We start from the raw sequence: 21,606 nt of genomic DNA, 5'->3' as shown, positions 1-21,606 counted from the left end.
CTTTCAATTTCCTCACAAGAAACAAGTGCCAGTTCCTTCAAAAAAAGAAACAAGGGCCAGACCTGCAGGGTCCACCGGCCCAGGGCCTTCAGATACAGCAGCACAAGGTCAGGCAAGGAGAACAAAGAAAAAGAAACGACACTCCTTGCTCTCTGTCTTTCTCTCTCTCATCTTCCACCTCTGTCCTGTTTGCTCCAGTTCTGGTGGGTTCTGCTCACCAGCCTCCTCCCCAGTACAAAAGACCTACCGCCGTGGACTGTGCTTTGGTGCCCTCCTACAGTTCAGCTTAGCCTTGGATATAACCTCGCGCACACAGCCCAGCACAAGCACGCAGCAGCCCTCCAGCTCCAGCCAAGCAAAGCACAGGGTCCATTGTGCTGCATTGTATTGCAGCATTTCTCTGCTTCGTTTCGCTTGCTTCAGGAAAGCTTGAGCTAGCTCGAAGTAGAAGGACAAGGAAGCAAAGTCACGCACCATGAGAACCATCGCGGCGAGGAACACGCACGACTCGCTCTCCTTCTCCAGGAGCCACTTCAAGTGGCCCGTCCTCGGCAACAGCAAGAGCCACGGCGCCGCGACGTTCGGGGACAAGGAGTACATGAAGAGCTCGGAGGCTGAGGACGACGACGAGACGACCATGGCCTTCTCCTCCGCCTGATCGTCCTTCCACTCCGATGGTTTCGTGTCCCCTCCGTTGAAGCCGGCGCCATCGGCCCAGCAGCAGAAAGCGACGGCGGCGGGGCAGAGGAGGAGGATGAAGGTCCGGACTGCCGTGTCGTGCCTGCGCTCCACGCTGGCCAACGCCGTGGCCGGGCGGCACCGACAGGTGGGCATGGACGCGCGGCTCACCGGCACGCTCTACGGCCACCTGTGCGGCCATGTGCACCTGGCGTTCCAGGTGGACCCGCTCGCGTACCCGGCGCTGCTGCTGGAGCTGGCGGCGCCCACGGAGGTGCTGGTGCGGGAGATGGCCTCGAGCCTGGTGCGCATCGCGCTGGAGTGCGACCGCGCCAGGGGGTCACCCGCCGCCGCGCTGCCGTCCCCGGGCACCGGCATGAGGCTGGTGGAGGAGACGGTGTGGCGCGCCTACTACAATGGCAAGAGCTGCGGGTACGCGGTGCGGCGCGAGTGCGGCGCCGCGGACTGGCGCATGCTCCGCGCGCTCGAGCCCGTGTCCATGGTGAAAGTCGCCTAGAGGGGGGTGAATAGGGCGAATCTGAAATTTAACAACTTAATCACAACTGCAAGCCGGGTTAGCGTTAGAAATATAATCGAGTCCGAGAGAGAGGATGCAGAACAAATCGTGAGCGAATAAAGAGTGTGACCTAAGGATTTGTTTTACCGAGGTTCGGTTCTCGCAAACCTACTCCCCGTTGAGGTGGTCACAAAGACCGGGTCTCTTTCAACCCTTTCCCTCTCTCAAACGGTCCCTCGGACCGAGTGAGCTTCTCTTCTCAATCAATTGGGAATCAAACTTCCCGCAAGGACCACCACACAATTGGTGTCTCTTGCCTTGATTACAATTGAGATGATCGCAAGAAAGAATGAGAAAAAGAAGCAATCCAAGCGCAAGAGCTCAAATGAACACAACAAATCTCTCTCACTAATCACTAAGGTTTTGTGTGGAATTGGGAGAGGATTTGATCACTTTGGTGTGTCTAGTATTGAATGCTATAGCTCTTGTAAAGTGTAGAAACTTGGATGCCAATGAATGTGGGGTGGTTGGGGTATTTATAGCCCCAACCACCACAAAGTGGCCGCTGGAAGGCTGCAGACGCATGGCGCACCGGACAGTCCGGTGCGCCACCGGACACTGTCCGGTGCGCCAGCCACGTCAGCAGACCGTTGGGGTTCGACCGTTGGAGCTCTGGCTTGTGGGCCCGCCTGGCTGTCCGGTGGTGCACCGGACAAGTCCTGTAGACTGTCCGGTGTGCCACCCGCGCGTGCTCTGTCCTCTACGTGCGCAGGCGCACATTTAATGCGTTGCAGTCGACCGTTGCGCGCGAAGTAGTCGTTGCTCCGCTGGCTCACCGGACAGTCCGGTGAATTTTAGCGGAGTGGATTCCCAAAGCTAGCGAGTTCAGAGTCGCTCTCCCTTGGGGCACCGGACACTGTCCGGTGGTGCACCGGACAGTCCGGTGAATTATAGTGAAGCGCCTCTGAGAATTCCCGAATGCGAGTAGTTCAGCTTGGAGTCTCCTGGTGCACCGGACACTGTCCGGTGGCACACCGGATAGTTCGGTGCGTCAGACCAGGGAGCACTTCGGTTGTCGCTTGCTCTCTCTGTTTGAACCCTTTTCTTGGTCTTTTTATTGGCTTATTGTGATCCTTTGGCACCTGTAGAACTTATAGACTAGAGCAAACTAGTTAGTCCAATTATTTGTGTTGGGCAATTCAACCACCAAAATCAATTAGGAAATAGGTGTAAGCCTAATTCCCTTTCAATCTCCCCCTTTTTGGTGATTGATGCCAACACAAACTAAAGCAAGTATGGAAGTGCATAATTGAACTAGTTTGCATAATTGTAAGTGCAAAGGTTACTTAGAATTTAGCCAATAGAAATTCTCATAGGATATGCATGGATTGTTTCTTTATTTTTAACATTTTGGACCACGCTTGCACCACATGTTTTGTTTTTGCAAATTATTTTTGTAAATCCTTTTCAAAGTCCTTTTGCAAATAGTCAAAGGTAAATGAATAAGATTTCGAGAAGCATTTTTAAGATTTGAAACTTTCTCCCCCTGTTTCAAATGCTTTTCCTTTGACTAAACAAAACTCCCCCTCAATAAAATCATCCTCTTAGTGTTCAAGAGGGTTTTAAGATATCAATTTTGAGAATACTACTTTCTCCCCCTTTTGAACACAATAAGATAACAATTTGAAAATCATTAGTTTTAAAATTAGGTGGTGGTGCAGTCCTTTTGCTTTGGGCTAATATTTTCTCCCCCTTTGGCATGAATCGCCAAAAACGGATACTTAGAGTGAGATATAAGCCCTTTGGTTACTTTCTCCCCTTTGGCAAACAAAATATGAGTCATGGCATATAAAAGAGACATGATCAAAGGTATATTAATGAGCTATGAGTGCAAAATATCAAAAGAAATTCCTAGAATCAAGAATATTTAGCTCATGCCTAAGTTTGTTAAAAGTTTGTTCATCTAGTGGCTTGGTAAAGATATCGGCTAATTGTTCCTTAGTGTTAATATATGCAATCTTGATATCCCCCTTTTGTTGGTGATCCCTTAAGAAATGATACCGAATGGCTATGTGTTTAGTGCGGCTATGTTCAATGGGATTATTCGTCATGCGGATTGCACTCTCATTATCACATAGAAGAGGAACTTTGGTTAATTTGTAACCATAGTCCCTAAGGGTTTGCCTCATCCAAAGCAATTGTGCGCAACAATGACCTGCGGCAATATACTCGGCTTCAGCGGTAGAAAGAGCTACGGAATTTTGCTTCTTTGAAGCCCAAGACACCAAGGATCTTCCCAAGAACTGGCAAGTCCCCGATGTGCTCTTTCTATTGATTTTACACCCCGCCCAATCGGCATACGAATAACCAATTAAATCAAATGTGGATCCCCGAAGGTACCTGTTGGGACTATGCTTCGTCGCCGAAGGTCTGGTAGGAAGAAACAGCTTCGGCTGAAGCTGTCCGCATGTGATGACCGAAGGTTCCTCTTCATGAAGCTTCGGAATTTACAAACCGACATAAAAGTAGAATGACCCTTTAGTCCATAAATGTTTGAGTCGCTGTTGTAATCCCTTATGAGGGGCATAATTGTAATTCCTCACAGGCTGCGCCCTGTGCCTATAAATAGGTGAACAGTACCCCTGTACTGTTCATGCAATCTTGTAATCACTGGCACATTACGCCGGAATTATTGCTTTCTGTCAAGACGAAGGTATAAATGTACCTAAATATTATGTTTTGATATTTAGGATAATATAATAAAATATGTGAATAATGTTATTTATTTTTGGTATGTCTCTCTATAATGTTTCGTGTTTTATATTTCATTTCATATTGTTTTTCAAGTCTGATCACGAAGGTATGACCTTCGTGATATTTTGCTTACGGCCTTCGTCCGAAGCTCATTAAATCCTTGGGGAGATAATGCTTCAGCGGACGAAGGGCATCAATATTTAACATTTTATGTTGCCTTGTTCTTAATTCATAGCATTTGAGAACAAGTCCCCAACATTGGCGCCCACCTCCGGTCAACTCACTTCCACTTTTTGAGCTGATGGCTTCGATTAACGATCAAGCTGGAGCTGCTTCGGCCCCGAAGCTAGTGCTCCCGATAACAGGTGGTTCGTGCTCAGAACCAGCCAACAAAAAGCAGAAGAAAGAGGCACAGAGAAGGGTACAACATGTTGGAGTGCAGGGACCCTTCATCAAGTCAAGATGGTCCCACATTCCAATCACCTTCTCCCAAGAGGACCTTCAGCTCAAGGATTTTCCTCATAACGATGCTATGGTTATTTCTTGCGTTATCAAGGGGTTTCTGGTCCATAATGTTTTGGTTGATACAGGCAGTGCAGCTGATATTATATTTGCTAAGGCCTTCAGACAGATGCAAGAGCCAGAAGATAAGATTCATGATGCTACGCACCCTCTCTGTGGCTTCGGAGGAAGACAGATTGTAGCACTGGGCAAAATCACCATGCCAGTGACCTTCGGATTCATCAACAACACCAGAACTGAGCAAGTTGTGTTTGACATTGTTGACATGGAATACCCTTACAATGCAATTATTGGTCGTGGCACCCTCAATGCTTTCGAAGCAATTCTTCATCCTGCTTACCTTTGCATGAAGATACCTTCGGATCAAGGACCCATTGCTATTCATGGAAGTCAGGAAGCTGCCAGAAGGGCCAAGGGAAACTGGACTGACTCAAAAGCAATCCATAATATAGATGGAGCTGAAACTTGTGAACAGTACAAATTCAGAAGGGAGAAAGCAGCTTCGGCAGATCAGCCGAAGCCCATGCTCTTATGTGAGGACATAGCAGAGCAGAAGGTGCTGTTGGGCTCCCAATTATCCGAAGAGCAGGAGAAAACCTTGATAAGGTTTTTGTTCAACAACAAAGATGTTTTTGCATGGTCAGCCAATGATCTTTGCGGTGTTAACAGGGATGTTATTGAACACTCGCTCAATGTTGACCCATCCTTTAGACCCAGAAAGCAGAGGCTTCGGAAAATGTCTGAGGACAAGGCCGAAGGAGCTCGGAACGAAGTCAAAAGACTCTTCAGTGCAGGAGTTATCAGAGAAGTAAAGTACCCAGAATGGCTAGCTAACACTGTCATGGTAAAAAAGGCCAATGGCAAATGGCGAATGTGTATCGATTTTACAGATCTCAACAAGGCTTGTCCGAAGGACGAATTACCATTGCCAAGGATAGACTCCTTAGTTGATGCAGCAGCTTCGTCAGAGCTTATGAGTCTTCTAGATTGTTATTCAGGCTATCATCAAATTTGGATGAAGAAGGAGGATGAGCCGAAGACCAGTTTCATAACCCCCAGTGGAACATATTGTTACCTTCGGATGCCTGAGGGGCTCAAGAACGCTGGAGGAAGTTTCAGCCGAATGACTGCGAAGGTTCTTCAGTCTCAGATAGGCAGAAATGTGCTAACTTATGTTGATGATATCATTGTAAAAAGCACGAAACAAGAAAATCACATTGCTGATTTGCAGGAGACCTTCGCCAGTTTTAGACAAGCTGGTCTAAAGCTGAATCCAGAAAAATGTGTCTTCGGAGTGAAGAAGGGGAAATTTCTTGGATGCTTGGTTTCAACAAAGGGAATTGAAGCTAATCCAAGTAAAATTGAAGCTATACTTCGAATGGAGCCACCAAATACAAGAAAGGGGGCCCAAAGACTGACAGGGAGGCTGGCATCTCTCAATAGATTCATATCCAGATCAGCAAAGAGAAATTTACCATTCTTCGAGGTGCTGAAATCAGCCAAAGTCTTTCAATGGGGACCAAGTCAACAAAAAGCCTTCGAGGAACTGAAGCAATATTTGATAGATTTAACAACACTAACTCCACCAACACCAGGGGCTCCTTTGTTATTATATGTGGCAGCTTCGCACTCAGCGGTAAGTGCAGCACTTGTCCAGGAGAAGCTTGATGGCCAAGTCAAGAAGCAGGTCCCAGTATATTTTGTATCTGAGGTTCTTAGTTTATCGAAGAAAAACTATACAGAATTGGAGAAGGTGTTATATGTTGTTTTGATGGCATCCAGGAAGCTTCGGCATTACCTTCAAGCATACAATATTGTTGTTCCTTCTTCGCAACCGTTGAAGGATATTATGAGAAATAAAGAAGCTACTGGACGGATTGGAAAATGGGCTGCAAAGCTCAATGAATTTTGCATTGATTATGTGCATAGGTCTTCGATCCAGTCTCAAGCGTTGGCAGATTTCATTGCTGACTAGACGCCAGGGGCTCAGGATGAAGAAACAAATAAAGATGCCGAAGTATGGACAGTGTTTTGCGATGGGTCTTGGGGAACCTTCGGAGCAGGAGCCGCCGTTGTGTTGGTCTCACCATCCAAAGTTAAAACTTGTTATGCGGCAAGACTCGGTTTTAGTTGTACAAACAATATTACTGAGTACGAAGCCCTGCTTTTGGGCCTTCGGAAGTTAAAAGCAATGGGAATCAGAAGGGCCATTCTTAAAACTGATTCCCAGGTTGTTTCGGGTCATATTGACAAGAGCTGTAAAGCTAAAGATCCGAAGCTTGAAAAATATCTAGACACGGTCCGAAGGATTGAAGCTTCCTTCGAGGGATTTTCTGTCAAAAATATCCCTCGAGGACAAAATGAGCATGCTGATTTGCTAGCTAAGTCAGCAGCACAAGGGCTGCCCTTACCTTCGGATGTGTTCTTCGAAACAATAAAAGCACCTTCAGTGGAACTTCTTGAAAGAGCAGTCCTCAATATATCTCCTGTTTATAGTGAAGACTGGAGAACTGAGATCATCTCTTACCTTCAGGGTAATTTCCTTTCAGATGACGAAACTTATAACAGGAGGATAGAGGCAAGAGCTCGTCCATATGTCATGATAGAAGGGGAGTTGTACAAGCATGGAGTTTGTGCTCCACTACTCAAGTGTTTATCTAGAGCCGAAGGCATAGAATTGATGAAAGAAATACATGCAGGCCTGTGTGGATCTCACATTGGATCTAGGCCGTTACTTGGAAAAGTTTTCCGTCAAGGGTTTTATTGGCCGAAGGCAGCTTCGGATGCAGCGGAATTAGTTCAAAAGTGCGAAGGTTGTCAGAAATGTGCAAGAGATCAAAAACAACCTTCGTCTCTAACTCAGCTGATACAACCCATCTGGCCATTGCAAAGGTGGGGCCTTGACTTGTTAGGTCTGTTACCACCGGCTCAAGGAAACTTAAGATATGTTGTAGTGGCTGTGGAATATTTTTCTAAATGGATTGAGGCAAAGCCTTTAGCCACAATAACTTCGGCCACCATTCAAAAGTTTTTCTGGCAGAATATTGTTTGTCGTTTCGGAGTACCAAAGGCCATCACTGTAGATAATGGAACACAGTTCGACTCCGAAGCTTTCAGAGAATTCTGTGATCAAATTGGCACGAAGATCCATTTTGCATCAGTCAGGCATCCGGAGTCAAATGGACTTGTTGAAAGAGCCAATGGCATCATAATGACAGGAATAATGAAGTTAATCTTCAATCAACCCAGGGGGAAGTGGCCAGATCAATTAATCAAAGTGGTATGGAGCCACAACACGACAACATCAAGGTCAACAGGCTTTACTCCATTCAAATTATTGTTTGGTGACGAAGCAATAACTCTGGAGGAAGCTAAAACTGGATCAATAAGAGTAGTAGCTTCGGCAGAATCAGATTCTGAAGCTGATCATTCTGTGGAAAAAGATGCTATAGAAGGGATCAGGCTTCAAGCTGTGGAGAACATCAATAAATATCAAGCCGAAACAATCAAATGGCGTGATAGAAAGGTTCGGCTAAAGAATATTGAGCCAGGACATTTGGTGCTTTGGAGAGTGGCTAACCCAGATATAGTGGGCAAGTTGCAGTTGAAATGGGAGGGACCTTTTTTGGTAGTATCTTCGTCAAGACCCGGTTCATACAGATTGAAGGATATGGACGGCAACGACATTCCTAGATCTTGGAATGCGGATGAGCTTCGGTGATATTATGTATAACTCGATGTAATTTTTTATATTTTTTATTTTTCTTTCATGGCACCCTTTTCCTTTCTGAAGGGGGAGAAAGGTTTTTAATAGGGCCATCACATGTAATTTCCTTTTTTAGCTCTATAAGAACAAAAACCCCCAAAGATGTAAATGTAAAAACTGAGAACGCACCATCGAGTGCCGAAAAGAAACAGGGAAGAAGCTCGAAAGCCGTCCCTAAGGGGATGCGGAGCACGACGAAGCTACTAAAGAAGTCGCTCCAAAGGGAGCGCAGTGTAAGTTTTCTGCTCCAAAGTCGTTCCAAAGGGAATGCAGAGCTTACAGCGAAAAGTCAACGCTGATACCGCCGAAAGTAAAAGGCGAAGAAGCTCCTAAGGGAGGCTTACAGCGAAAAGTCAACGCTGATTCCGCTGAAGTAAAAGGCGAAGAAGCTCCTAAGGGAGGCTTACAGCGAAAAGTCAGCGCTGATATGTGATTGTTTCTAAGGAAATAACAGTTGTGATTATGGCTTCGGATATGTGTTTGGACATTCATTTGCACACCACATTACATCATAACATTTGCATTCATAAACATTCATCCAGACATATGTAGGATAACCATCGTCATAGCATAAGTGGTTGCTTCGGCAAAAAGAAAAAGCTGTTTTTTATGCTTCGCTGTGTACGAAAAGAAGGGAAGGTGTTTTTTCGCCTTCGTCTCAAAAAGATAATTTCGTCCACATCAAAGCACCTCATACATTAATGGAAGGGTAAGAGCATATTACAAGGTATGAACACAATTCATTAAGAACTGTTTAGCCATATTTACAAAAGTTATTTCAAAAGTTTCTTGAGTTTTTCTACAGTCTACTCCTATTGATCTTCATGGGGCCTCAGCTTTGGCGTCATACTCTAAGCATCGGTCTCGGCTTCGTCATCCTACATGAATTAAGTTGTTGAGAGTCAAAACCAAGTTTGAAGGAAAAGGTAAGCACAAGGTATGATTTCTTACTGGTTCAAGATGACTCCGAGCTTCGTCTCCAGCCTTTTCTCGCCCGCCTTTTGTCCATATCATCTTTACAAATCTATTAGAAATGCTTCGGGCGAGGTCAGGAATATCATCTAAAATTGATGGTGATAGAGTGAAATTGGGCCTATTAACAATTTTTCCATGGTCGCAGCCAGCTTTCAGAAAAGCTGCAGCAGTGCCCCGAGAAGCTACCCAGGCACAGAAGTCACCGTGCCCGGCTATAACTTCGTCAAGCTCATCAATTTCACCCTCAATATGTTCGAAGGTCTTTGGTAAATCTTCAGTTGACGGGGTGAACTTCCCACTGCTAGCCCCGACTGAGTGGAAGATTTTTCTCAGTCGTTGAATACAATTATTGCTAAACTTCAAACATTTGTCTTGAAGGCTTGCCAATAATTTTTTCAAATCTGAATTTTGTTGGACTTCGGCTTCAAGTTTCACATTAAGTTCTTGCTTTTCTTGTTCAAACTGTTCAGATTGGCAGAGAAGCTTCGTATTCAATTCTGCTATTTTAGCTTCGGCTTCTGCCAATAAGCCTTCAGTTGTCTGAAGCTCGAAGTTTTTCTTTTCAATGGTAGCTGATTGCTCTTTTAATTTGCTCTCTAAATTTTCAATTATAACCTCGTGTTTTTTGTCTTCCAGATCCTGCTGCATTTTCAAAGCTTTACTCAACAGCATACTCTGCACATAAACAACCTTCGTTAGAAATGTCTTCGTTATTAAAAACAATAAAAGTCAAGGGAAAAGTAGTTCACCTTGAAATTGGAATAAAATAAACTACCAACGATATGTTGTCGTCGGTAGCGGCTAATATCCGTTTCTAGCTTCGGAAAATCGATGCTCTTTGATAGAGTACCGATAATCTTAGCTCCAGTTTGATCCCGGATACAGTCTAATTTTTCATCGTCAATACCCCCGAAGAGGAGTGCTCCTGGTCTATATCCGCAAGATTTGGCATATTCTTTGAGCTCTTCTATTTCGGTTTTTGACAGTTCTTGTCCAACTAAATTTTGAAACATGAAGGCTTCGTCCTCTGAAGTTTCGTCAGAGATTTCTTTTTCTTTCCCAGACACTGCGGCCATGGTCTCCTCGCCGGTAGTCGTAACTTCTTCTGTCAGTATTTTGTCGATATGTTCGATTGTGGTTTCCAAGTTCAAATCTTCGGTTGGGATAGCTTCGGTAGCCGCAATCTCCGAAGGTGCGACTTCAATATTTGTTATTTCCTCAACCGTTGGTACCTTCCGAGCTGAGGCCCTCGGTGGTGTCTTGTCAATGACTTCTGTCACTGCGATGATTCTTTGTCTCTTTGTTTTAGTTGTTTCCTTCGTTTTTTCGGGCTCCTTTTCCTTCTGAAAAAACTTCGTCAGTCGAGGCCCTAATGGACTTAGCTTCACAGGCAGGGATTCAGTCATTACCTTCAAAATCTCTTCCACGTCAGTGGCAGAGCGTGATGCAGGAGTCTCTTCTTCGTCGGATACTTTTCGCTTCGGAGATGATACTTTTTTCTTCTTCGGAATTTTCTTCTCTTTTGGTGGTTCTTTCTCATCTTCATTTAAAGCTTCGGCTACCCTTTTCCTTTTCCGGCCTTCGACACCTTTATTCAGTTGTTCGTAGTCAGGGTATTCAAAACCCAAGGCGTCCAGCACTCGATTCAGTCTTCGCTTCGGACGGGTACCGAAGGCCGCAGTCATCAACTGATCTTCTTTTTTGGAGTAGTTACCGAGTATTTCATTGCACATTATTTCAATTGTGTCCAGCCACTCTTGGCAAGGTGTCTTAAAGTATTTCTTAAACTTGTAATAGTAAGGTAACCGTACAAGTTCTCCTTCTTTCTTCTCCCCTTTAGCTTCGGCATTTCCCATTCTTTTAAAGTAGGAAAAACCCTAAAGGCCAAGAACTCTTGAACCAGGTCTCTCGTGCCGATATGCTCTGAAATAATTTTAAACTCAGCCAGTGCAGCCCAAGTGGGACCTTCTAATGACATTCGGCATCGCGGTCTTGTTTCTCCGAAGATCAATTCAAGAGGGCTTTGTACCAACTTCTCTTTGTCTTCGTCAACTTTCACATAAAACCATTCTGACTTCCAGCCTGCCGGCCATTTGCTTCGGTAGCTGATTACAGGAAATTTCGTGGTTTTCCGATATGTTTTTTCGAACCTTCGGCTTAAGGCCTTCGTCCATGTCCCAATTTAATTTATTATTCTAACAAATTAATATTGCGAGGGGCTACTGTTGGGGACCTTCGGCTTCCGAAGGTCCTCAAAAACATGATTTAATGATGTTTCTGGAGTATAATGTATGAACAGGTATCTTCGGACTCGAATCGGTACCACAGTAGGAGAAGCCCAAAGAATACGAAGGTCGACACAGCGCCGAAGCTGTGAGCAGGAAAGCTTCGGCGTGATAGCAGAAAAGGAAACCGACTTAAAGATGAAAAGGCTATTCAGACCTCGGTGGATTACTATAGAATTACTACCAAATGTAAAGGGCATGGATGTAATTTTATATGAGCTATGTCCCGTGCCTATAAATAGGTGAACAGTGCCCCCGTACTGTTCACGCTGACTTGGCATTTGCTTTTGCGTCACGCTTGTACTATTACCTTCTTTTAAGCCGAAGGTACATTTGTAATTTGATATCATTTCTATTTTTCCATAGTAACAATATAGAAATGAGTTAATAATAACATATAATTGTTTACGTTATCCTTTACATTTCATATGTCTTCCTCTTCATTATTATATGTTGTGTTGTGTTTATGAAGGTATGTCCTTCATAACCTTCGTCCGAAAATCATTATATCCTCAAGGGAAATAATGCTTCGAAGGACGAAGGGTTTTAACGTTTAATATTTTTTGTGTTGCCTTGTTCTTAATTCATAGCATTTGAGAACAAGTCCCCAACATTGGCGCCCACCTCCGGTAAACTCACTTCCACTCACAAACCTTCGCTATGGCGCCGAAGAAAGCTTCAGCAACTGGGGTTGCAGCTCTGCAACCGCTGGACCCCAATCAGGAGACTCTCTCCCTTCGGGAGGCCCGAAGCCAGAAGAGGAAGGCTGTCAGCCCGACACCGCAAGAGGATGAGCTAGACCAAGAAATTAGAGAAATGGAGATGCTTCATCAACAGGTGCAGAGGAAGAAGGAAAAGATGGCCAGGCTAGCTGAACTGCAAAGGCAGATAGACGAAGCCTCTGAAGAAGTTCGCCATCTTACTCAGGATGAGCAGAAACGAAGGCCTCAGCACAAAGATCTTCATCAGGAGGATTTCTTCAACGAAGATGACTGGTATGAGAATTTCCACCATGGAAATTTTGCTTTTGATGATGCTTCTCCTCTGTCTGCTGAGCTGCAGGCTACACCTTGGCCTCCGTCCTACAAGCCACCCCAGCTTCCCATATTCGACGGCCATTCAGACCCGAAGCAGTTTTTGATGAGCTACGAGGCAACAGTATCTTCGTATGGTGGCAATACTGCAGTCATGGCAAAATCTTTTGTTATGGCTGTCAGGAGTGTTGCTCAAACCTGGTATTCCTCCCTTCGACCAGGAACGATCACTTCATGGCAAAAGCTGAAGGACATGTTGTTAACCAGCTTCCAAGGGTTTCAGACGAAGCCGGTCACTGCTCAAGCTCTATTCCAGTGCACCCAGGACCACGAAGAATACCTTCAGGCGTATGTCCGGAGGTTCTTGCGTTTGAGGGCACAGGCACCAACAGTGCCCAACGAAATTGTCATTGAGGCCATGATCAAGGGACTCCGGCCAGGACCTTCAGCTCAGTACTTTGCTAGGAAGCCTCCTCAAACTTTGGAGAAGTTGCTCTAGAAGATGGACGAGTATATTCATGCCGACAATGATTTTCGTCAAAGAAGGGAGGAGGCTTTCAGGTTTTCCGAAATGACCAGGGGCTTCGGAGGAAGATTTTATCCGAGGCACGTCAGGTCAATTCATAACTCTACTCAAAATGATGATAAGGGGAGTCAGCAGCAAAGGCCACAGGGCTCTTCACAGGCTTCGGGGCAACAGCAAAGCTCCTTCCGGCCGCCAGCTCCAAGAGGCAGAGGCGCCAGGGGCTTCGGCGGAAGATTTGGAGATCAACCAAGGAGAACATTTTGCTTGTTCTGTGGTGAAAACAAGGGCCATACCACCAGGATGTGCCATGTTACCATCCAGAAGCAAAAGGAGATAGCCGAAGCTGCAGCACAACAGGGTCAGCCGAAGCAGATCATGCACACTGCTTCGTATCATTCACCTTATATCCCAGAATATGTAGGCAACCACCCTGCAGTTTCTGTAGCTTCGGCGAGTCAACCTCAAGCTTCCTGGCAACACCTACCCGTCTGTTTATATAGCGATGCAGGTAAGAAGGTGAATCGCCAGGATTTTTACACCAGGCGAACAGCTGCTTGCACCCGCTGCCCGGTGGACCACAGAGACCAAATAGTAACTCTGCAAGGTGGGACCGTTACGCGCTCGGAAACTGAATCGTTTCTCGACAACGAGCTCAGGGAAGGTGTTTTTTGGACCTTCGGCTTCCCGGAGCCTAAGATACTTTTTTCACAGATCAAGCTCGTTACGAAAAACGATCTAGCACCGCGAAGGGGCTACTGTTGGGACTATGCTTCGTCGCCGAAGGTCTGGTAGGAAGAAACAGCTTCGGCTGAAGCTGTCCGCATGTGATGACCGAAGGTTCCTCTTCATGAAGCTTCGGAATTTACAAACCGACATAAAAGTAGAATGACCCTTTAGTCCATAAATGTTTGAGTCGCTGTTGTAATCCCTTATGAGGGGCATAATTGTAATTCCTCACAGGCTGCGCTCTGTGCCTATAAATAGGTGAACAGTACCCCTGTACTGTTCATGCAATCTTGTAATCACTGGCACATTACGCCAGAATTATTGCTTTCTGTCAAGACGAAGGTATAAATGTACCTAAATATTATGTTTTGATATTTAGGATAATATAATAAAATATGTGAATAATGTTATTTATTTTTGGTATGTCTCTCTATAATGTTTCGTGTTTTATATTTCATTTCATATTGTTTTTCAAGTCTGATCACGAAGGTATGACCTTCATGATATTTTGCTTACGGCCTTCGTCCGAAGCTCATTAAATCCTTGGGGAGATAATGCTTCAGCGGACGAAGGGCATCAATATTTAACATTTTATGTTGCCTTGTTCTTAATTCATAGCATTTGAGAACAAGTCCCCAACAGTACCAAAGCCCAAACTTAGGAGTATAAACTAAATATCTCAAGATTCGTTTTACGGCCGTAAGGTGAGCTTCCTTAGGGTCGTCTTGGAATCTTGCACACATGCATACGGAAAGCATTATGTCCGGTCGAGATGCACATAAGTAGAGTAAAGAGCCTATCATCGACCGGTATACCTTTTGATCGACGGATTTACTTCCCGTGTCGAGGTCAAGATGCCCATTGGTTCCCATGGGTGTCTTGATGGGTTTGGCATCCTTCATCCCAAACTTGTTTAGAATGTCTTGAATATACTTCGTTTGGCTGATGAAGGTGCCCTCTTGGAGTTGCTTCACTTGAAAGCCTAAGAAGTACTTCAACTCCCCCATCATTGACATCTCGAATTTCTGTGTCATGATCCTACTAAATTCCTCACATGTAGATTCGTTAGTAGACCCAAATATAATATCATCAGCATAGATTTGGCATACAAACAAATCATTGTCAAGAGTTTTAGTGAACAAAGTAGGATCAGCCTTTCCGACTTTGAAGCCATTAGTGATAAGAAAATCTCTTAGGCATTCATACCATGCTCTTGGGGCTTGCTTGAGCCCATAAAGCGCCTTAGAGAGTTTATACACATGGTTAGGGTACTCACTATCTTCAAAGCCGGGAGGTGCTCAACATAGACCTCTTCCTTGATTGGTCCGTTGAGGAAGGCACTTTTCACGTCCATTTGATAAAGCTTAAAGCCATGGTAAGTAGCATAGGCAAGTAATATGTGAATTGATTCAAGCCTAGCTACGGGTGCATAGGTTTCACCGAAATCCAAACCTTCGACTTGTGAATATCCTTTGGCCACAAGTCGGGCTTTGTTCCTTGTCACCACACCATGCTCATCTTCCTTGTTGCAGAAGACCCACTTGATTCCTACAACATTTTGATTAGGACGTGGAACCAAATGCCATACCTCGTTCCTAGTGAAGTTGTTGAGCTTCTCTTGCATCGCCACCACCCAATCCGAATCTTGGAGTGCTTCCTCTACCCTGTGTGGCTCAATAGAGGAGACAAAAGAGTAATGCTCACAAAAATGTGCAACACGAGATCTAGTGGTTACCCCCTTATGGATGTCGCCGAGGATGGTGTCGACAGGGTGATCTCGTTGGATTGCTTGGTGGACTCTTGGGTGTGGCAGTCTCGGTTCGTCATCCTCCTTGTCTTGATCATTTGCATCTCCCCATTGATCAATGCCGTCATCTTGACGTGGCTCATCCTTTTGATCTTCTCCTTCATCAACTTGAGCCTCATCCTCATTTTGAGTTGGTGGAGATGCTTGCGTGGAGGAGGATGGTTGATCTTATGCATTTGGAGGCTCTTCGGATTCCTTAGGACACACATCCCCAATGGACATGTTCCTTAGCGCGACGCACGGAGCCTCTTCATCACCTATCTCATCAAGATCAACTTGCTCTACTTGAGAGCCGTTAGACTAATCAAACACAACATCACAAGAAACTTCAACTAGTCCTGAGGACTTGTTAAAGACTCTATATGCCCTTGTGTTTGAATCATATCCTAGTAAAAAGCCTTCTACAGTCTTAGGAGCAAATTTAGATTTTCTACCCCTTTTAACAAGAATAAATTATTTGCTACCAAAGACTCTAAAATATGAAATATTGGGCTTTTTACCGGTTAGGAGTTCGTATGATGTCTTCTTGAGGATTTGGTGTAGATACAACCGGTTGATGGCGTAGCAGGCGGTGTTGACTGCCTCGGCCCAAAACCGATCCAAAGTCTTGTACTCATCAAGCATGGTTCTTGCCATGTCCAATAGAGTTCTATTCTTCCTCTCCACTACACCATTTTGTTGTGGCGTGTAGGGAGAGGAGAACTCATGCTTGATGCCCTCCTCCTCAAGGAAGCCTTCAATTTGAGAGTTCTTGAACTCTGTCCCGTTGTCGCTTCTGATTTTCTTGATCCTTAAGCCGAACTCATTTTGAGCCCGTCTCAAGAATCCTTTTAAGGTTTCCTGGGTATGAGATTTTTCCTGCAAAAAGAATACCCAAGTGAAGCGAGAATAATCATCCACAATAACTAGACAGTACTTACTCCCGCCGATGCTTATATAAGCTATCGGGCCGAATAGATCCATGTGTAGGAGCTCGAGTGGCCTGTCAGTTGTCATAATGTTCTTGTGTGGATGATGAGTCCCAACTTGCTTTCCTGCCTGACATGCGCTACAAATCCTGTCTTTCTCAAAATGAACATTTGTTAGTCCCAAAATGTGTTCTCCCTTTAGAAGCTTATGAAGATTCTTCATTCCAACATGTGCTAGTCGGCGATGCTAGAGCCAGCCCATGTTAGTCTTAGCAATTAAGCAAGTGTCAAGTTCAGCTCTATCAAAATCTACTAAGTATAGCTGACCCTCTAACACTCCCTTAAATTCTATTGAATCATCACTTCTTCTAAAGACAGTAATACCCACATCTGTGAAAAGACAGTTGTAGCCCATTTTGCATAATTGAGAAACGGAAAGCAAGTTGTAATCTAGAGAATCTACAAGAAAAACATTGGAAATGGAATGGTCAGGTGATATAGCAATTTTACCCAATCCTTTGACCAAACCTTGATTTCCATCCCCGAATGTGATGGCTTGTTGGGGATCTTCGTTTTTCTCGTAGGAGAAGAACATTTTCTTCTCCCCGGTCATGTGGTTTGTGCACCCGCTATCGATGATCCAACTTGAGCCCCCGGATGCATAAACCTACAAAACAAATTTAGTTCTTGACTTTAGGTACCCAAATGGTTTTGGGTCCTTTGACATTAGATACAAGAACTTTGGGTACCCAAACACAAGTCTTTGATCCCTTGTGCTTGCCCCCAACATACTTGGCAACTAACTTGCCGGATTTGTTAGTTAAAACATAGGATGCATCAAAAGTTTTAAATGACATGTTAGAATCATTTGATGCATTAGGAGTTTTCTTCTTAGGCAATTTTGCATGGGTTGATTGCCTAGAGCTAGATGTCTCACCCTTATACATAAAAGCATGATTAGGGCCAGAGTGAGACTTCCTAGAATGAATTCTCCTAATTTTGCTCTCGGGATAACCGGCAGGGTACAAAATGTAACCCTCGTTATCCTGAGGCATGGGAGCCTTGCCCTTAACAAAATTAGACAATCTTTTAGGAGGGGCATTAAGTTTGACATTGTCTCCCTTTTGGAAGCCAAAGCCATCCTTTATGCCAGGGCGTCTCGCACTATAGAGCATGCTTCTAGCAAATTTAAATTTTTCGTTTTCTAAGTCATGCTCGGCAATTTTAGCATTAAGTTGAGCTATGTAATCATTTTGTTTCTTAATTAAAGCTAGGTGATCATGGATAGCATCAACATTAATGTCTCTACATCTAGTACAAATGGAAGTATGTTCGACGGTAGATGTAGAGGGTTTGCAAGATTTTAATTCTACAACCTTAGCATGTAATATATCATTTTTACTTCTAAGGTCGGAAATGGAAGCATTGCAAACATCTAATTCTTTAGCCTTAGCAAGCAATTTTTCATTTTCAATCCTAAGGCTAGCAAGAGAAATGTTTAATTCTTCAATCTTAGCGAGCGAATCAACATTATCATTTCTAAGATTGGGAATTGAAATATCACAAGCATTTGAATCAACCTTAGCAATTAATCTAGCATTCTCATTTCTAAGGTTGGCAATTAAATCATGTGATATGCTTAGCTCACTAGTTAATTTTTCACATTTTTCAACTTCTAGAGCGTAAGCATTTTTAACCTTAACATGCTTTTTGTTTTCCTTGATTAGGAAGTCCTCTTGGGTGTCCAAGAGTTCATCCTTTTCATGGATGGCACTAATTAATTCATTTAATTTTTCTTTTTGTTGCATGTTTAGGTTGGCAAAAAGGGTACGCAAATTATCCTCCTCATCACTAGCATTATCATCACTAGAGGACTCATATTTAATGGAGGATTTGGATTTAACCTTCTTCTTTTTGCCGTCCTTTGCCATGAGGCACTTGTGGCCAACATTAGGGAAGAGAAGACCCTTGGTGACGGCGATGTTTGCAGCGTCCTCGTCGGAGGAGGAGTCGGTGGAGCTCTCGTCGAAGTCCCATTCCGGCAAACATGGGCATCGCCGCCCTTCTTCTTGTAGTACCTCTTCTTCTCCTTTCTTCTCCCCTTCTTGTCGTCGCCCCTGTCACTATCACTAGATAATGGACATTTTGCAATAAAATGACTGGGCTTACCACACTTGTAGCAAACTTTCTTGGAGCGGGATTTGTAATCCTTCCCCCTCCTTTGCTTGAGGATTTGGCGGAAGCTCTTGATGATGAGCGCCATTTCCTCGTTGGCGAGCTTGGAGGCGTCGATGGGTGTTTTACTTGATGTAGACTCCTCCTTCTTTTCCTCCGTCGCTTTGAATGCGACCGGTTGTGCTTCGGACGTGGAGGGGCCATCAAGCTCGTTGATTTTCTTTGAGCCTTTGATCATGAACTCAAAGCTCACAAAATTACCTATTACTTCCTCGGGAGACATTTGAGTATATCTAGGATTACCACGAATTAATTGAACTTGTGTAGGGTTAAGGAAAATAAGTGATCTAAGAATAACCTTAACCATCTCATGGTCATCCCATTTCTTACTCCCGAGGTTGCGCACTTGGTTTACCAAGGTCTTGAGCCGGTTGTACATTTCTTGCGGCTCTTCCCCTTGGCGTAGCCGGAAGCGACCGAGCTCCCCCTCGATCGTCTCCCTCTTGGTGATCTTGGTCAACTCATCTCCTTCGTGCGCGGTTTTTAGTACGTCCCAAATCTCCTTTGCACTCTTCAACCCTTGCACCTTATTATACTCCTCTCGACTTAGAGAGGCGAGGAGTATAGTTGTGGCTTGAGAGTTGAAGTGCTCGATTTGGGCCACCTCGTCCTCATCGTAATCCTCATCCCCTACGGATGGTACCTGTACTCCAAACTCAACAATATTCCATATACTTTTGTGGAGTGAGGTTAGGTGATATCTCATCATATCACTCCACCTAGCATAATCTTCACCGTCAAAGGTTGGCGGTTTGCCTAATGGAACGGAAAGTAATGGATTATGTCTAGAAATGCGAGAGTAGCGTAAGGGGATCTTACTATACTTCTTGCGCTCTTGACGCTTAGAAGTTACGGACGGCGCGTCGGAGACGGAGGTCGATGGTGATGAAGTGTCGGTCTCGTAGTAGACCACCTTCCTCATCTTCTTTTTCTTATCGCCACTCCGATGCGACTTGTGTGAGGGGGGTTCCTTTCCCTTCCCCTTCCCTTTGTTGTAGGACTCTCCCGATGGAGCCTTCCCGTGGCTTGTAATGGGCTTCTCGCCGGTCCCCATCTCTTTCTTGGCGTGATCTACCGACATCACTTCGAGCGGTTAGACTCTAATGAAGCACCGGGCTCCGATACCAATTGAAAGTCGCCTAGAGGGGGGGTGAATAGGGCAAATCTAAAATTTAACAACTTAATCACAACTACAAGCCGGGTTAGCGTTAGAAATATAATCGAGTCATAGAGAGAGGGCGCAAAACAAATCGTGAGCGAATAAAGAGTATGACCCAAGGATTTGTTTTACTGAGGTTCGGTTCTCGCAAACCTACTCCCCGTTGAGGTGGTCACAAAGACCGGGTCTCTTTCAACCCTTTGCCTCTCTCAAACGGTCCCTCGGACCGAGTGAGCTTCTCTTCTCAATCAATTGGGAATCAAACTTCCCGCAAGGACCACCACACAGTTGGTGTCTCTTGCCTTGATTACAATTGAGATGATCGCAAGAAAGAATGAGAAAAAGAAGCAATCCAAGCGCAAGAGCTCAAATGAACACAACAAATCTCTCTCACTAATCACTAAGGTTTTGTGTGGAATTGGGAGAGGATTTGATCACTTTGGTGTGTCTAGTATTGAATGCTATAGCTCTTATAAAGTGTAGAAGTGTAGAAACTTGGATGCCAATGAATGTGGGGTGGTTGGGGTATTTATAGCCCCAACCACCACAAAGTGGACGTTGGAAGGCTGCAGTCGCATGGCGCACCGGACACTGTCCGGTGCGCCAGCCACGTCAGCAGACCGTTGGGGTTCGACCGTTGGAGCTCTGGCTTGTGGGCCCGCCTGGCTGCCCGGTGGTGCACCGGACAAGTCCTGTAGACTGTCCGGTGTGCCACCCGCGTGTGCTCTGTCCTCTGCGCGCGCAGGCGCGCATTTAATGCGTTGTAGTCGACCGTTGCGCGCGAAGTAGTCGTTGCTCCGCTGGCTCACCGGACAGTCTGGTGTGCACCGGACACTGTCCGGTGACTCACCGGACAGTCTGGTGAATTTTAGCGGAGTGGATTCCCGAAGCTGGCGAGTTCAGAGTCGCTCTCCCTTGGGGCACCGGACAGTCCGGTGAATTATAGCGAAGCGCCTCTGAGAATTCCCGAAGGCGAGTAGTCAGCTTGGAGTCTCCTGGTGCACCGGACACTGTCCGGTGGCACACCGGACAGTCCGGTGCGCCAGACCAGGGAGCACTTCGGTTGTCCCTTGTTCTCTCTGTTTGAACCCTTTTCTTGGTCTTTTTATTGGCTTATTGTGATCCTTTGGCACCTGTAGAACTTATAGACTAGAGCAAACTAGTTAGTCCAATTATTTGTGTTGGGCAATTCAACCACCAAAATCAATTAAGAAATAGGTGTAAGCCTAATTCCCTTTCACATGGGCGCCGAAGTCATCCCCGCCGCCGGCTGCTGCGGCGGCGAGGGCGACGTCATGTACATGCGAAGCGAAACAGGGCTCCCATGACAAGGGCGGAGTGGATCCGTGATTAGGGCAGGCGGAGCATAAAGCTGTCGATGAGAGAGGGCCACGTCTGCCACGGGAGCGAGAGCGATTAGGGCAGGCGGAGCAGCACGCGTGTTGGAAGGCAGGAGGAGCAAACGGAGCAACACGCGCGCCGAAAGGTAGGAGCAGGAAGCGCGCGTGATTGTGGAAGGCAGGAGCAGGAGGCGCGTGGGATTATGGAAGGCAGGAGTAGGGCACAGCAGGGGAAGGCAGCAGGTGGTGACGGCGCTGCAGCTGCAGGCATCGAACGGAAAACCTCTATTGAATGTGTCCGCAATTTGGGCGTGGTGGCAGGTCCGTCACCCCTCGTGCCCTGCGAGACAGAGCCAAGGCCAGGAGGGCAGAAC

The 21,606-nt window shown here is 45.5% G+C and overlaps 1 pseudogene; it reads left to right on the top strand.

Moving 5' to 3' along the window:
* The first annotated feature begins 407 nt into the window (after positions 1-407).
* Positions 408-21,220, top strand: LOC103633848 (protein MIZU-KUSSEI 1-like; annotated as a pseudogene).
* The last annotated feature ends 386 nt before the right edge of the window (positions 21,221-21,606 follow it).

This window comes from Zea mays, chromosome 7 (assembly GCF_902167145.1).
Source record: "Zea mays cultivar B73 chromosome 7, Zm-B73-REFERENCE-NAM-5.0, whole genome shotgun sequence".
Classification (NCBI taxonomy): Eukaryota; Viridiplantae; Streptophyta; class Magnoliopsida; order Poales; family Poaceae; genus Zea; species Zea mays.
The sequence above is the reverse complement of the archived record's forward strand: the minus strand, read 5'-3'. Positions and strand labels throughout refer to the sequence as shown.